At 43.5% G+C, this 16732-nt stretch overlaps 1 protein-coding gene across 8 annotated transcripts in view; it reads right to left on the bottom strand.

Annotated features, from left to right (window-relative positions):
* The window catches only part of FYN (FYN proto-oncogene, Src family tyrosine kinase), a 211248-nt gene that overhangs the window by 169548 nt on the left and 24968 nt on the right, over nt 1-16732 (bottom strand). For 5 of the 8 annotated variants that reach the window (XM_036105335.2, XM_078054854.1, XM_036105329.2 and 2 more), the window contains exon 2: nt 13401-13440. The exons of the other annotated variants lie outside the window; for them this stretch is intronic. The gene's annotated coding sequence lies outside the window, so the exon portion shown is untranslated. The remainder of the gene's footprint in view (nt 1-13400; nt 13441-16732) is intronic. 8 annotated transcript variants of the gene reach the window in all.

The raw sequence follows: 16732 nt of genomic DNA, 5'->3' as shown, positions 1-16732 counted from the left end.
GTTTGTTTGCAGCAGGATGCACATACAAGAATGTTCACAGCAGTATTGTTTAAAATGGCACAAAACTGGCAATGACCCAAATGTCCATTGAGAAGAGACTGGATAAATTGTGGTATGTTCACACAATACAAGACCATATAGCGGTGGAGATAAGTGAATTTCATGTATGTCATTTCATGCATCAACAGGGATGAATCTTAAAAAGAAACGACTGATTGAAAAAAAGCAAATGGTACAAGAATACTATATAAACATATAGTATTTTTGTTTGCTCATGGCAAACAAAACTTAGTAATAGATTACATAAAAAAGCCATAGGGAAACATACTTCCACAGACAAGCCAGGAAACAAACACAAAATTATTCAGCAGTGGTACCAGGAGAGAGGAGTATGGCCAGGGAGGAACACATAAGGACTCCCAAAGTACTGGTGATATTCTAGTTCTTATGTTGCAGAATGGTACAGGGGGTTATATTTCCTACCCTCTTTTTCCCTCCACTCTCCTCTCTGTGTATGTATATATGTATATAACTGACGCATACGCACACTTCTTTGTAGGAATATATATATATCCCTTTGTAGACATCCTCATACTCGTCATCATTTTTCCATGTCACTCTGAGCTCTGGACCTGTCTCCCTTAGCCCCTCCTTCCCAGCATTCTGACCCATGTGGAGCCCTCAGCTCAGACCTTTGTCTTAGACTTGAGTGCTTTCTCTGTCCAACTCCCTCCTCCAAACATGATGACCACTGAAGACCCGACATGACGTCCTTTATTCTCTATACAGACTCATGTGGAGCATTTATCCAGGCCACCACTGATGGGAAGGTAAACCTTGCGGTGAGGTCTCATTCAGAAGGTGGTACCAGCTGCACTGCAAGGGGACCTGAAATGCCACTCAGAGTGCAACGGCTGTTTGCTGAATTATACCAAGTTGCTGCAGGCAGCAACGTTAGCCTGATCTCCCAACCTGACCCAACCACAGGGTGTCCTGTGCTCCTGAGAAGCTTGTCAAGTTTGCTCTATTGCATTACTGCTGCCTGGCCTGACTTCCCAAACCACCCTTTCTTTCTTCCTACAAAATAATCTTAATTCCACCCATCTCCCAGACACCCAGGCTCCAAACTTATTCTTCAACTTCTTTTTTTTTAAGATTTTATTTATTTATTTGAGAGATAGCAAGAGAGAGCATGAGCAGGGAGGAGAGGGAGAAGCAGGCTCCCTGCTGAGCAAAGAGCTCGATGAGGGGCTTGATCCCAGGGCTCGGGGATCATGACCTGGGCTGAAGGCAGACGCTTAACCGACTGGGCCACCCAGGTGCCTCAATTCTTCATCTTTTTACCTCTCTCTCTCTTTTTTTAGATTTTATTTATTTATTTGACAGAGAGAGAGAGAGCACAAACAGGGGAGTAGCAGAGGGACAGGGAGAAACAGACTCCCCAATGAGCAAGTAGCCCAATGTGGGGCTCGATCCCAGGACCCCGGGATCACTACCCGAGCTGAAGGCAGATGGTTAACCAACTGAGCCACCCAGGTGCCCCCTTTTTACCTCTTTTAAGGATAAACTCTGAGATTACTTTTCTGCTCTAACCTCAGTTAGGCTCCCTCAGGAGTCCCTGATTTTGGTACCACAGCCTTAATTTAGACAAAATAAGAATTCTTATTGAATTTGTTCTATTTCAGTAACGTTTAGTCTAAAAGCTTTTCTTATCTCCTACTCAAAAATTAAAATTGATAAAGAAATTATTTCAAAACAAAATGAATTTGGCAAAGTTTTTTCATTGGGTTTTCTCTCCTATTTAGTAGACTACTTGTAGAAAAAATACATAAGCTGCAACCACTGTCCTAGAGATCTGAGTTTAGGGAATTTGATTTTCTTCAAAAATGTTTCATACCATCTGCGTGTAACATAAGAAAAGCACAACACATCTCCATTTTTACTTTCATGGGCCAATTTTCATTTGATCATACACATTAAGTGAAGAATAAATATGAAAAAAGATCATGAAAAAAAGGAAAGGTTTATGCAAAGAGGTGGTAGGATACCGCAAAGCAAACCCTACATGAGCACAATGCTGTTACAGTCAGGGGGCTGAGCTAAGTGCGCAACTCAATAGAGAATGCTGAATTCAACAAGAAACAGAGGAACTGAAAGGCAGGTCTGAACTACCAAGCCAGCAAAGGTGATTCCAAAGTGAGAGGTAATAACCTGACTTAGACCTGATTGTGGGAAAGAAAAACAAGAAAAAGGAGGACCTTTGGAGAAAAGCCTCAGAGTTGGCCAATTCCTTTAATTTGGGGGAAGAGAGCTCTCAACAATCATGGAGCTGGGGCATACATGATGTAAGAGAAAACTCAAAACTCCGTCATTCACCACACAAATTTGAGCAATGGATATTTATGGGTTAAAGCAGCAGGTGAAATGGTGGTTGACTAAATTTACATGCCAACAAGCTTACAGCATGCAGCGATTTGGGCTCTTCCCTTAAGAAGAAAATACAAAACAATTTCTAAATTCCAACAGAGAGCAAATGCTTTTTATCACACTCTATGGTATTTACCCAAAGGATCTGAAAACTTATGTCTACACAAAAACCTCTACAGAGACGTTTATAATGGCTTTATTCACAATTGCCAAAATTTGGAAGCAGCCAAAATGTTCTTCAGGAGGTGAATGGATAAATAAAATGTGGTACATCCAGACAACGGAATATTATTCAGTGCTTAAAAAGAAATGAGCTATCAAGCTATGAAAACACATGGAGAAAACTTAAATGCATATAACTAAGTGAAAGAAGCCAATCCGAAAATGCTACATAGTGTATGATTCCAAATACATGACATCCTGTAGAAGACCAAACCATAGAGACAGTAAAAGAAAAAAAATTTTTTTTTTTTACTGTCTCTATGGTTTGGTCTTCTACAGTATGTTAATTTTGCTATGAACTGCTCTAAAAAATAAAGTCTATTAAAAAAAAACTTAAAAAAAAAAAAAAGAAATCAAACAAGTGCTTTTCCCCGCCCTGATACATCTTCCTTCACGGGCTCTGAAATTGTTTCTGAAGCTTTTCACTTTTTCCTTCAAAACACATTACATGACATCTTGTTGTTGGTGTATTTACTACCTAGAAAACATGGAAGCCTAATTATATTTTCCTCTAAGCCACCGTAAAAATAGAATAATAATAAAGTTACATGATTGGCTAGTAGCCAGTATTTACATTAATAAATATAACCGAATATGAGAAAATACAGTACATATTATGGTAACTGTCAACATTTTTTTTTCTTCCAGTTCATGGGTTATACATGAAAAAAGCGCTCCTGACATTTTGCCAGTGAGGCCTCTCCCATTCTTTTTTTTTTTTTTTTTTTTTTTTAAAGATTTTATTTATTTATTTTGACAGAGAGAGACACAGCGAGAGAGGGAACACAAGCAGGGGGAGTGGGAGAGGGAGAAGCAGGCTTCCCGCGGAGCAGGGAGCCCGATGCGGGGCTCGATCCCAGGACCCTGGGATCATGACCTGAGCCGAAGGCAGACGCTTGACGACTGAGCCACCCAGGCGCCCCAGGCCTCTCGCATTCTTAAAACTTCACTGTGGATCACTGTGAGGACTTCCAAACTTCGTGAGTAGGTTTTAGAAGTTATTTCATTTTTAATACCCACAGGCTGCTCAAACTTTTAACCCCATTATCAAATTTACTTTTTTGCAATAAGCATCACCTTGACACACGGGTCAAGCTCTCTGGTAAAGGAAAAAAAGTTTTTCCCCTTATTTGATAACCGTGTAATAGGCAAAATGACAGTTACTTTGTTTTTTAAACTACTGCTTCCCATACCACCAGTTTAGGACTACTTTTCAGAATACTCTTCCAAAGATGAACAAAATCTCCCACCACACATACACACACACACACACACACACACACACACGCACGCACACACGTTCTGTTTGTTTTAAATTACTATGGCATTAAGTCTTGATGAAGAGCAACAGAAAAAATAACGTCGTGGAAAGGAACCTCCCCTCCCAGGCCATTCTTCTAGCCCAAGTATGGATCTGCTCCCTGTCACACTTAGAAGTTATCTAATCCTTGGCCAGTACTGCCCAAAGAAAGAGCGGACAAGAAACAGAAGTTGCGAACTCCTATCTGGGATCCTCCTGTATCATTTCCCCAGCTCCTTGCACAACTCCTCAGACACTCACCACCACTGCAATTTTTCATCTGACTCTCTGCTTCCCCCACAGCCAACATGACACAGCTCTTTGGCGGCACACAGGACCTCCTCACGCCCCTGAGGCCCACACACTCTTTCCACTACATCACGCTGCCTCGTGACTGACCCTGAAACCATCTCACTTGGTCCTGGCAGTCTTATTTGGAAGGACTATGCAAATGAATGAATTGCTGTTTTACCCCCTTCTTCTGTTAACGTAAATGATCCACACAGCATCTCACTTCCTTTCCTTCACTTTACACGCTGACTACATTTAGTATGGCACATTTCACAACTTAAGGAACACCCCTACATCTTCCAAGAAGCGGCCTTACGCACCCAACGGTGAGGTCGGCTCTTCACAGACCACGTGTAATAGGCAAAGGAGGAGGTCTTTAGTAATGGTGAACCCCAGAAACAAAGATTAGGACTCCACATCTGAATATGGGCTTCCAGTCTCACCTTAAAAATCACCCATGGCTAACACCCACAAGTGTGTTACAGGAAGTGGGGCTCAGGATCGAAACCCACGGACATCAGTGAGAACAACCGGGGGACCTCTACCCTCACAGCAGTGACTAACTCAAGCATGCTACCAGCTCTCCCTTCCTGGGGCACTGCCTCATCTCAGGGTATTTTCACAGGACAAGCAGAATGGTACGTTATAGACACAGAGCGCCTGGATCTGTCACTCAAAGCATAGCTATGAGAGATGGGAAACCCTGGGCCAAGTGACAGTTCAGTCTGAAGGCCTGAGAGGTGATGAGCAACCATACCTAGGGGTGTGAACATCACAGAGGAACAACACTGACCTGGAGGGAGGTCCTTGCACAGTGGGACTTTGTAGGTTCATCCCTGGTAAGGTTTTCATCAAGATGTGCTTAGGGATATCACAAATAATTCACAACTGAGGGGATAGTCAATTAATTAGAGGAAAGAATAGAGATTTTAAAACATTTCAGCTTTAGCCAGCTGGAAGGACTTCCAGAACTGACCAAAAAAGAACCCAAAGAATTAACAAAAATAAAACCATGCTTTTAAAGGTAAAAAATCAATTGTGTATATATAGAAGGGGGTCATCACCTACCCTACACCCTCCAATCTGCTCAGCTAGGACAACTCAGCCCTGTTCACAAATTCTGCCACGTGACCCTGACCCCAGGCTCTGAATGGATGAGGCCCCAGGTCACTGTTACATAGACACACATCAGTGTTGTGACTCTGACTTCAGACCAGGGGCTTCCTCTCACTCTCTGGACTCAAGCTCCTATCTTGGGCCCTCCCATTTTGGCAGTTGACTCTAACTCATCATTCAGGACTCATCTCTTTTCATCAGCTTCCTGTCTGAGTCTTGTCCCCCCACATCAGTGCTCCTCCTATCTGCCCCTTGGCATGCTCAGCCAGACAATTCTGCTGCCAACATCTGTCCATCTAGACTGCCACCTACGGAGGACTTTCTCCAGTTCTAGGCTTCACCAATTTGCCCTAACTGCCTCTTGTTTACTGTCTGCTGCTGGTACCATCCCCATGAGCGTACCCCAGCTCGCGGATACATCTGTTCCCTGGATCCCTGTCTGGACTCTACTCTGGGTCCCAAGCTGATCACATCCTGCTACTGACAGAAACCCGGCTCTTCTATCTGGCAGGGGCAAAGGAGATAGGTTTAAAGCAATTCATATTTTAAAGTCTTAAGGATTTGTACTGAACCCAAGTTCAATGCAAGCCAAAAGTGTGACAGGATGGCTAAATGGAGATGTGACCTTCGTTCCCCTAAGTGTAGCACATAATGATGCAGAAAACATGTGCATCTCACAAGACCTAACAATTCCAGGAGTAGAGTCCTTACCCTGTACTGGGCAAGCCATCTCAGAAGTATTGTTCATGTCTGAGTGCTGTGTTCTTAAAGAGACAATGACATCAAGGGAACGCATCCAGGGGGATGTAATCAGAATGGCAAAATTCCCGGTATCAGGTAATGTAAGAATATTTGTAAGAACAGGGCTGTTGGCCAAGGAAAGGGGGATTTGCAGGGATGGAGTTCTCAGGTACTAAAGAGCTGTCACATGAAGGATGACATGGAGACTTACATGACGAGAGACAACCTGGACACACACAGGGACGCAGTGGAAGAGGTGGGCTGAAGCAGTGAGTGCTAGTCCCCATCTCTGCTCCTGACTCAGCTGACCCTGCATCTCTGACCTCAGTTTCCCCCTAAGACTGGGAGACTATGATTTTGAAGGTCCCTCCCTGCTCTCAGAGCCCACGATTCCTCATCCTCACATTAACCCCAATCTAAGAAAGAAGATAGGCATGGCCTTGCCTGTTCTGTGGCCTGGGAGACCAGGTGGGTTCTTAGGTCTCCCAAGGGCCCCTTGTAGAAAAATCACTCACTAGAGTAATGTGTGAAACCAGTGGTCATAAGCTTTTGTTTCAGGAAATGAAAAATGTGGAAATTCACAAAAGAGAAGGTGTGGGAGGCAGAAAAATGTCCACCCCCTCCCCAAGATATTCACTTCCTAATCCCTGCAATCTCTGACTGTCACCTCATACAGAATGGAATGATAGGGTCTATTAAGTTAAGGATCTCGGGAGGAGGAGCTTATGCTGGATTATCTGGCGGGTTCTGAAAGCCATCACAGGCATCCTTACAAGACGGATGCACAGGAGGTCTGACAGACACACACAAAGGAAAGAAGAGAATTTGAAGGCAAAGGCAGAGGCTGGGGTGACATGGCCACAAGTCAAAGGAAGGCCTGTAGCCACCAGGAGCTGAAAGGCAAGCAACAGGTTTCCCCCAATGCCTCTGAAGGGGATGCATTCCTGACATCCTGCTGTGGACTCTGACCTCCAAAACCGTGAGAGCAGAAATCTGTTGTTTTCAGCCGTCAAGTGTGCGGTCGCTTGCCATGGCAGCCACAGCAAACTAATACGAAGATTTTCTGCTTAAACTTTTGTGTAGCCCAAAAGCGGGCAGTAATAACCCTCGTTAGGGGAAAACCTTGAATTTTTATGTATTTTTAGGTCTCTTCCCCATACACACAGCAGCTCAGAACAAGTGCAGGTCTGCTTTTAAAAGTGTTTCAGGGCAGTGACAGAAGTATCTTCTAAGCTATTCTTTACACATATTTTCCTAATAATCTCTCCTTCACAGGTGATTTCAGCAGACAATAAATCTAGGCAAGGCAGACGACTGAGTGATTCCAACCTCTCCCCAGCAGGCCTGGCTGCAGTGGAAGAAATTATGCAGCAACTCACGGCTACAGGAGAAAGCCTGCAGAGTAGGTGGGAGCTTGTCTTGATTCTCCATTGTGACGTGGGCTGCGTTTCTCCCCACTCTCTTCTGGCAGCATCCAGCTCTCTCCCTGTAGAATGATGAATGCTACCAAGAGGAGGACAATGAGATGATCCCGAGCCCAGGAGTAGGCCTCCCCAGACTCCCACTCCTGCAGAATGCCATTCTGGGAAGTCACTCTCACTCTGTCACCCCCAAGGGACCACCTGGTAGGACCAGGTCAGGTTCAAAGAGATGGTTCCCCTTTAAGTTTCTAATTTCTCTTTGATAAAAACATCATTACAGTTTTTAAAGCCACAAATAAGGGTGAAAGTCTTAAATTCAGGGAAGAGAAAATGAAAGATGTGTATAAAATTATCAGTTAAATTGCATGAGGCTGATGATGGATCATTTGTCTTCTGCTCTTTTGAGCTTCAGTACAAGAGAACAATCCACCGTAGAGTGGAAACAGAGGGTACTCCAAGTCTGAGAGCTACTTTTGGATCTTGTCATTTCCTAGATGTAAGTCCTTGGGCAAACCATTTCACTTCTGTCGGGCTTCATTTCCCTCACATGTAAAACAGGGCTACTGAGTAAGATAGCCTGTGGCCTAGGACAGTGATTAGCCCACAGGCGTTTGTTAGTGTTCGAGGAACAAATGAATTATGTGTTCAGCATCCAAGACTAGACAATTCACCCCTAATTTTCCAACTCTTCCCTTGGATCAGCCTGGATCATAAATTTTGTTATCTGTAGCTCTTCCAATGGTCATCAATATCTGCCTGAGTTTATAATGTCTAGGAAGAGGTACTTTTATCTTAGAAATTCGAATTGGCAGAAGGGATGTTTTTTCTTTTCCAGCAGCACTTAGGTTTATAATGCAGAGATTTATATAAAAGAAAGTTGGTCAGTTATTATGGGTGATGTATAATAACTGTTTTTGGTGCAGGACTAAAACTGTTCGTTCTTCAACCTAAAGCAGAACTGTATGCAAGTTCTTCCCTCCCAAACAATCCCCTCCCACTCAAACCATTCCCTGGTCACCAGGAAAGCAGGCTGTAGGAAGCCCAGCCTTTACTCAGTGATAGGGAGGCTGGTCTTTCCCCATGTCCAATCTCCAAGAGAATGCGTCAATCTATGTGGAGGCTGGGGCAGGGCATGGAGAATGGGAGACAAGTGGGCATCCTATAAGCCCTGCGGCTGACAGCCCTAAGCATGTGGACCAGAGAAGGCCTAAGGAGCAGTCCCATCTGCACACCAGGGCTGCCTTCTCCATTCCCCACACCCACCTAGAGAGCCCTCCATTCCATTCAGGAAGCAATGGCTTCTACATTATGGGTGTTCTTCCCTCTTGCTTTTCACACCTCCTTATAGCAACCAGCATACACAGGGAAACGCTACACCCTGACACTGCCCCTTGCCCCCATACACACACACATTCTCACTGGAGACACATCCTCATGCCTTTGGACTCCCCATATAAGCACTGCTGACCTTCTGACCCCTGGAAATCCTATTCTCCCTACTAAAGAAAAATCTTACATGAATTAATTTTTCCACCTCTCAACCAGCTATGTAGGAATCCCATATACATGGCTTTAAAGCTTGGTTCCAGATGCAATCTCAAATTTTGAACCAATTGTTTAGAACCACATTTTTTTTTTTTTTTAACAAAAACTATTAGCCCCACAATAAGAAACTAGGATATTGTTATCGCTTCTCTTGGGACTTATTAAAACAAAAGAAATTGGGCGCCTGGGTGGCTCAGTTGGTTAAGCGACTGCCTTCGGCTCAGGTCATGATCCTGGAGTCCTGGGATCGAGTCCCACATCGGGCTCCCTGCTCAGCAGGGAGCCTGCTTCTCCCTCTGACCCTCCCCCCTCTCATGCTCTCTCTATCTCATTCTCTCTCTCAAATAAATAAATAAAATCTTTTAAAAAAAAACAAAAAAAAAAGAAATTGAAAAATGGAGCAACTTCTACGTACATTCTACATTTACGGATGAACACATTTTAAGGAATTCACTGGGAAAAAGGAAACATTCTAAAGCATTCTCTTTACTCTTCTTTCGAATGACAATTTTTATTTGGGGTGGCCTCTGTATCTATCAAACAGTAGTATCTATGGCCGTATTTGTGGCCTAAAGGCAGCTATCCAAACCCTGCAAACAGAATAGCAATACAGGGATTCTTGTTCTCACTGAAACTACAAAAATGATGGATCTCTTTCAAAGCAAGTGCCAAATACTTTCAATCATGCTAGACAAAGGCCATGCAGGATACATGAAAATCATTTAGGATACATGGAAATCAAACCTCTCTCCTTAGCCCTTTGAAAGTCATTATGACCAAAGTAGATGTTATTTTAAGCAAATCCATTTAAATCATGATTTAAATCACCAAATAGGATAACCCAATTTAATCAGTTTTATTTTTTAAAAAGTACATTTTTGTCCTTCTGACATGCCTAATTACATATTCTTTAAAATTCAGTTGAGTATGGGTTTTACTTTTAGAAGATACACTGTATATATTTAAATCAGTGATTTACGTAAACCATACTCAGAAGTGTATCCCTTAATAATTCAAGAAGATTCTGTGAAAAAAACAAAACAAAGCAGTATTGCTGTCTCCCTTGTGCTCTTACCGCTCCTCCCTCTTTTATCCTTAGACTTTCTTTGCAATAATCTATTCATTTGTCTGCTTGAAACTTTGTACTTTTGAAGAGGAAGTCAAGGAGTGATTGTCTTATCTCCATGTAATGCTATTAACTAGCATGGTTTCCACAGATAAAACCTATAGATGGAGAAGAAAACCATGATTTCTGGAGTATACAGAAAGATTTTTTACTTTGCCACCTACCAAAGTGGCTTTCATGGACTCTCATTACCCCCTAATTTGGTCATGTGCCAGTCACTCATGCCTGTGGTCAACATTTTAAGAAGGCATTCTAGAAGTCAGGCACTAGGCTTAGCACGTGTAAGGATTCAGATCTGACAAAGCTTACAGTTCAAGAGGGAACAGATACTAGATGGTTATTGAACAAATAACTATACAACAATGATAGCTTTGAAGAAGTGCATGGTGGCAGGGCAACCCCATCCAGATTGCGGGGGAGTGTCAAAGAAGACCTCTCTAGAAAGTAACATTGCCTTTTTATTACTCGTAATACTTTTTAGAAAGAGGTCACACAAATATATTGTCCCAAATATTGTATCAATTTCAAGGTAAGGTAGGGTATGAGAAAGAGAAGGCTCTAGACCAAGACAGAATTAGAATCCTTGCTATTACTGTAGTGCCTCAAGCAAGGGACATGGTTCCCTCCCAAAATTGTTGTAATGGTCAAGTGTGACACACAGAAAGCACTCAGTATAAGCTCAATAAACTATAGATAATAATTAATTACAGGATTTAGTTGATTTATCTTTGAGCTTTCACATGTCGAGATACGGCTAATTTTCCATTCATAGTTCTATCTTTACAAAAATGTTCGACTAAAAGAGAAAACTCAAAAATCCATTTAGAAAAAAACACACCATGACTTCTGTAATTTTTCTTCACTTGGGTTGGCCAGCAGGTATCATTTAATTATACAATGGAGGCACACCCTATTCTAGATTCTTCTTGGCAGATATATAAATACAGGCGAAAAGAACAATTTATACATCTGTGCTCAACAGCCTTCTATCAGCATTAGAAAAAATTTTGGAATTGGAGCTTTTGAATTAGAACTTTTAAAATAGTAAACTCCCTTAGGGTGGTTAAGTGTTTTCCAGGTCATTAACTATGTGACCGAGAGGGTGCGGCAGGCAGAGTCCTCTGCAGGCAGCTCAAATTCACGCAGCCCAAGAAGCATTTCCCACCACCTTTTTAGCTTCTCTTATTCTGAATTTCCCTCAGTACTTACAAATACCCAACCCACATGACAGGGTCAGTCACAGTATTCATTCCCTCATTAGATACTCACTGCAGCCAGTGTTGTACCTGAGGGTACGTACAACAGACAAGGCTGCGCCTGCGAGGACCTCCCAGCCTCTGGTGGGCCTTATTAAGCATCCTTCAGACTCGTGGCCAACAGCCCTTTGTCCTTTTTGGTACAAAGCCCAAGTCAGAAAATTAAGAAATATGTGCGGTTTATGTTTTTAAGTTAAAAAATGAAGAATTTTACTTGATCCTGGAAAATGGACCATGTTACTGATGAGAAAAATGAGGCCTGCACAGGAGAAAAGATTTGCCTGAGGTCTTAGAGCAAGTGAACAGCAGAGCTGAAGCAAGACTCTAATTCATTCCATTCAGGGCTTCACACCCCATTTACTGAGCCCTCTTGTCTGCCTGGCATTGGGTTGTACTGAGAACACAATTAACAGACCCGCCTCCTCCATAAACTGGACCTCCCCCTTTCATGGTTGTAGGATTCACCTCTCACAAGGCAGGGCAAGCCCTGCAACCTGGAACAGCTCCAGGCATTTCCTAACCCGTCTGGCTGGTCCGGCTATTCTGCGCTACACCATCCCAAGGTGGCTCCTGGCACCCAAAGGCTCTTCTAGCCTGCTCTGGGGCCAGCCTGGCCCATGAGGGCTGCAGTGATGACCCCCCACCCCCCATAGGGAGTACCTTTGCCAGCCCCTGGCTTCCACACCCAAAACCTAAGCACACCGGGATTTCAAAAAGGCTCCCCTCCAATCTAGCCCTGACTAGAGCCTGAGTCACCTTGGTTTGCATGAGCTGAAAAGGCCATGACTGAAAGTAGATCACAGGCCATTCTGCAGAAGCTAGGGGGTTGCATGGGACAAAGGTCAGGGGTTGCTCATAATTGTTCTAGAAGGAGGTTTCAGACGAGATCGGGCGCGTTCAGGGTGGGATGGCCGTAGACTAGAAGGAGGTTTCAGATAGTAACTTAAAGGTACACCAACTGCATAAGAATGGCTCTAGGTTCAGGGAGAAGAACCTGTCTTACACACAAATTCAAAATGGGAAATAACCCCAAGTCATTCTTAGATGATGAAGTGGAGCCCCTGATTGGCCAGGGAAAGGAGGATTGTAACTCTGAACTGCTAAAAAATTACCCCCGAGGCAATGTGATTGGACAGTGGAGACTGGGGCAGAAGAGGATCCCACGGTGGCTAGTGAGACTCACTTAAGGCCAACCTTTCATGGGAACCCAAGACACCTGGGAGACGAGCGAAGTACAAGCAGAGAAGACTCAGCAAACTTTACAGAAGCAAGAAAATATGTGGTTCCTTCACACATCCCCTCCGTCAGGGAGCTTTTCTGGACAGTCCAGCCTCAGTCTGAGCTTCTAGAGCCCCTTCTGCACACTTCTATCACATTGTATAATCATTGCCTGTGTACTTGTCGGTCAAATTCATTTTTGTCTCAACAGATTCCAGCATGGTGCTTAACACGCAGTGTGCCTCAAAAAAACGTTCAGTGAATGCAAGAATGACCTGTGACACAGTGACTACAATTCGAAGGTATAACTAGGGCAGAGGTAAGCAGTAATCATCTCAGAGTAGAGAAAAAACAAAAATGGATGGACTTCCTTGACCAGTCTGAAGACAGAGTGCTACCCACCCCTCAGCAGCCCCTGAGGGCTCATCAGCCACAGGACCGCTGTCCCATTCTATTTCTGGGGTAAGGAGACACATCATATAGCTAAAAAATATGTTCCCATAATTATCAAAACCGAGTGTTACAACTAAGAGAAGGGGAAAATGGTAGATTCACCTAAGTGAGGGAAGACTTTCTATTCATGTACCAGCTCCCTCTCCAACTCAACCTCTCTCCTAGAAACCTACAGACTCAGAGTCACAATCCCAAGTTCAAAGTGGACCAAGTCCTGGGTCCCAATGGGACACCCTTTCTAATTCACAAGGCATGTGCTCTCAGTGCAAAACTTGTCAACTTACTTTTTCCACGTCTAGATCAGCATCCTGCTTCTTCAAAAAACTGTAGAAGAAAAAAAATAGACATCAAAAAAGAACTGAACACTCTGCCTATAAACCTCCCACAAAGTACCACCAAAGAATTTCCATTTGCTGCAGAAAATCAACTTGCCCACAACTTTTTTCTCGTTCATACAATTGTTGCTAAGTCACAGTTGCCACAAACACCTGCCTGCAACTGCAAAGACCTGGCCGACATGAGATTTTGAGTTTCTGGAGTCAGGAAAGATAAAGATGGAGGTCTTACACACACACACACACACACACACACACACACACATCTTCTGAGTGCCTACAAGTCATCCATAGTTGGGACACATTAAAAAAATGAGTCTTCCAAGGTCTTATTCAACTCACCTCTTGGCTTAGATCTTCCCTTAGCCCCCAACCCATATGTGCCCCACTTCCTGTCTAACTGTGGGTGGGCTTCGCTGTCAAAACAGCCTCCTTGGGATGGCCCCTCTTTCCCATCAGCTGGAGTTCCCCTCTCCGGGAGGTGTGCCAACCCACCAGCCTGCACCAACTTGTCCACGGAACTCGAGCCCCAGGATTACCTTAGAACCTTGTGCCAACCCCCTGGCAGAGCGGAGTGCTGATTCTGTGGCACCCCTGCCCATTTCACATTAATCTTTAAAGTGCCAGGAGCAGGATGGCAGATTTCCAGTTTGCTCATGCACTCTGCCTACAACCTGCCAATATTATGGTACCTCATTTATTATTTGCAATTTTAGCTATTTGAACAAAGCTTCAGTTTTAATAAGATGTCTAAAGAGAATAAAAATGGCTGAATGGAATTATGTTGACAACGTTAGGGAAGAGAGTAAAAGGTCTGAGGAATGTGAATAAAAAAGCAGAAACCATTTTTCTTATCTTAGTAGAGACTCACACTTCTTTTCATTATGATTCTTAGCATCCTGGTCCATAGTTTAAAATACTGCCATCATAAATTACTATCCCCATCAAAACCATCCCCACACACACAAAAGAATTTTTGCACTGTTCGAAAGGGTGCATAATTAACAGTAACATCTTTGTTTTGTTTAATCAAAGATGACTCAGAATGAAGGAAAGAAGAAAATGACCATGGGGAAGAGAATTAGAAACTCATATATTGTCTTCTGCAGATGCGTATTCAAATCATGAACTGACTGCAGACATGCACGAGAACCAGCATGAGGCTGGAGAGAGAGAACTTGCTAATGAGCATGCCACTCCAGCCAGTACCTTAGCAACCCACATCACCCCATCGCTTTCTGGCTTCTGACATGCCGTCCCGTCCTAACAGAGGAGATGCCACCAGGCCATATAGGCCTTTTCTTCTGGCTAACCCACTGGGGATGCAGACAATGCCGAGCTGGACGAAATGGGAATCCCCATTGTCAAAAATTTTTAACTAGCCTCCCTAAAACCAGCAAAGAGAAATTTAGTACCATGAAAACTTCACCAGGGAGGGGCGCCTGCGTGGCACAGTTGGTTAAGCCACTGACTCTTGGTTTTGGCACAGGTTATGATCTCAGGGTCATGAGTTCGAGCCCTGCCTCAGGCTCCATACTCAGCGCAGAGTCTGCTTAAGTTTCTCTCTCTCCCTCTCCCTCTGCCCCTCCCTGCCTCTAAACTAACTAACTAAATCTAAAAAAAAAAAAAAAAAAAAAAAGTTTCACCAAAGGGAACATATATACAGTGGAAGTCTGACTTCCACTTGAACACCTTCATTCTGATTTCCAGAATCGAATTTTCTATTTGCAAGGTGAAAGATCCCTTCATCTGCCACAGAAAGAGCACTTGGAGAATCACTACCCTTTTCCAAAGCAGTAAGGAAACTCAACCTCTCTCATACAGATAACACAAGTGCAACTGCATGGGATGCCCAGTTCAACAACAGGCTCTTGAAGAATGAGCCTTAGCTCCACAGCACTTTAGCAACTGGTAGCAAAAGGAAAACTGAAAAGCTGTTTGGAGCTGCTGGCTCACTACTGCAAAAGGAATATTACCCATCCATACATATATGCAGCTTCATCCAATTTCTTTTTCAGGCTTACAAAACAGATGGAGTTAATTAACAAAGACAATACATATATGCATCATCCTGCAGCCATAAACCAGAAGGATGCCACAGCTTTAGCTTCAAAGACTCCCAGCAAGCACAGCCCGAGATATTTTTAGGCATCGGCTCCATTGTTTCAAAGAGGATATGGTTTGGTGAAATAAAATTGCCAAGAAGTAAAATTCATAGGACAGCCCTGTCTAGTGTGAAGAGTGGCATTTGTTTTTAAAACCAGGTATATCTGTCTTAACTAAAGGGTGTGTTTCTGAAAAGTTGAGAATAAATAAATGTCGTCATCAAATGTTTAAGTGAAATAGAAGTACCTTTTATTTGGGACGCCTGGGTGGCACAGTTGGTTGAACGTCCAACTCTTGGTTTTGGCTCGGGTTGTGATCTCAGGGTCATGAGACTTCTTTCAGCCCTGTCCCCCCGCCCCTCCCCCCCCGTACCTCCTCCTCGTGTGCAAGTGCGTGCACATGCTCTCTCTCAAATAAGTAAATCTTAAAAAAAAAAAAAGAAGTACCTTTTATTTGTCTTACATTTAAAAAATCATTCTTTAAAAACTGACCAATTATCCCATTTAATTTTTATTCTAAATCTAAATTTTTGGAATCTTCAAGTTTTAAGTGTCCAAGGCTTAAGGCAAGATAGACCTCTCCTTCCCCATGCGTGTGCTTTTGTACAGACACAGATATGCATATGTAGATACTTTCAATAGTTGACTCTGTATTCAATTGTGGGCTTGTGGGCATTAGGGCATTTTCCATGCTTTTATTCTTCCTGCTGAAGTAGTGCTAATGTTTTGTTTGAGAAACATGACTGAAGTGACCCAGATTCCCCAGTGGAAAAGGCTGATCCATGAGTGTTGCAAATGTGTGACTGCCTGCAGGAATGGAAGCCAGAGGATAAGGCCCTGGCCAAAAATGAGCTACTCCCAACTATTTAGATCAGATCAAATCCTCTATCTTTGGGAGAATACATAGAGATCTTTGCTTTTAGAGAAAACTCTAAAGATAAAACTCAGAAGCCTTCAGCTGTGAGTCCTCTGTTGATGCAGCCACCCCGTAGCCCCAGGGCGCTCCTATTCCAGCCGCCAGGGGACATCTCCCACGGCACCCACCACAGGCACCTGACCACAGGGCGGAGGAACAAACAGACACGGTCAGCGGGGCGTCAGCCACATGTTCAGAGAACGGCAAGAGGCTTGGCAGGACTACAGGGCAGAGAGGGAGGTGAGAGGACGGTGGTAGGC

Source organism: Halichoerus grypus, chromosome 9 (assembly GCF_964656455.1).
Source record: "Halichoerus grypus chromosome 9, mHalGry1.hap1.1, whole genome shotgun sequence".
NCBI classification, from domain to species: Eukaryota; Metazoa; Chordata; class Mammalia; order Carnivora; family Phocidae; genus Halichoerus; species Halichoerus grypus.
Note: the sequence above shows the minus strand (reverse complement) of the source record. Positions and strands in the feature narration are given on the sequence as shown.